Consider the following 768-nt stretch of genomic DNA (forward strand, 5'->3'; position numbering starts at 1 on the left):
GGTCATCGCTTCTGGATGAAGCTGTCTTGGAGGACACCAAGAGAGTGCTGAACTCACGAGGTGGATCCTCAATCCTATGAAATCCCTTCAATCCGTAATATCCTTTGGTAAAGAAATTTCAAGACGTCGTCTCCAAAGACTCGTCTTCGGTCCTACCTCCGGACCGAGGTGTGCGTCATTGGATTGACCTGGTTCCGGGAACCAAATACTGCCTAACACGCCAATGGCCCCTGCCCAAGGAGCAGTGCGAGGTCAGTGACGCTTTTTTACGTACAAAGCACGACACAGGGATGGTACCTGAGAGCAAGTCTCCCCATTCGACACCCACGTTTTGTGTTCGGAAGCCGAACAGCAAGTGGCGTATCGTTCATGCTTACAATAAGCTCAACGCTGCCATCATCCCTGCACAGACGCCGATTCCTAAAAAGGATGTTCTTCGGAACAACATGATGGGATGTACAAAGTACAGTGCACTCGACTTGATCGATGAGTATTACCAATTGCTCATGAGAGCGAGTGGTATTCCGCCAACAACAGTAAGCACTCCGAGCGGCATGCTCTGGGAGTGGCTGGTGATGCCTTAAGGGCTGTCAAATGCACCAGCAACATTTAATCGTCTTGTGACGCAGTTATTCAGGCCCCACAGGACGTATGCACAGAGATACTTTGACGACACTTTCGTTCATAGCCGTGCGCAGCACAGGAGGACAGATGAGGAGAACCACATCGTCCATCTAAGAGCGGTGCTCGAGTGCATGCGCACGAACA

Source organism: Plasmopara halstedii, assembly GCF_900000015.1.
Source record: "Plasmopara halstedii genome assembly, contig: Scaffold_3060, whole genome shotgun sequence".
NCBI classification, from domain to species: Eukaryota; Oomycota; class Peronosporomycetes; order Peronosporales; family Peronosporaceae; genus Plasmopara; species Plasmopara halstedii.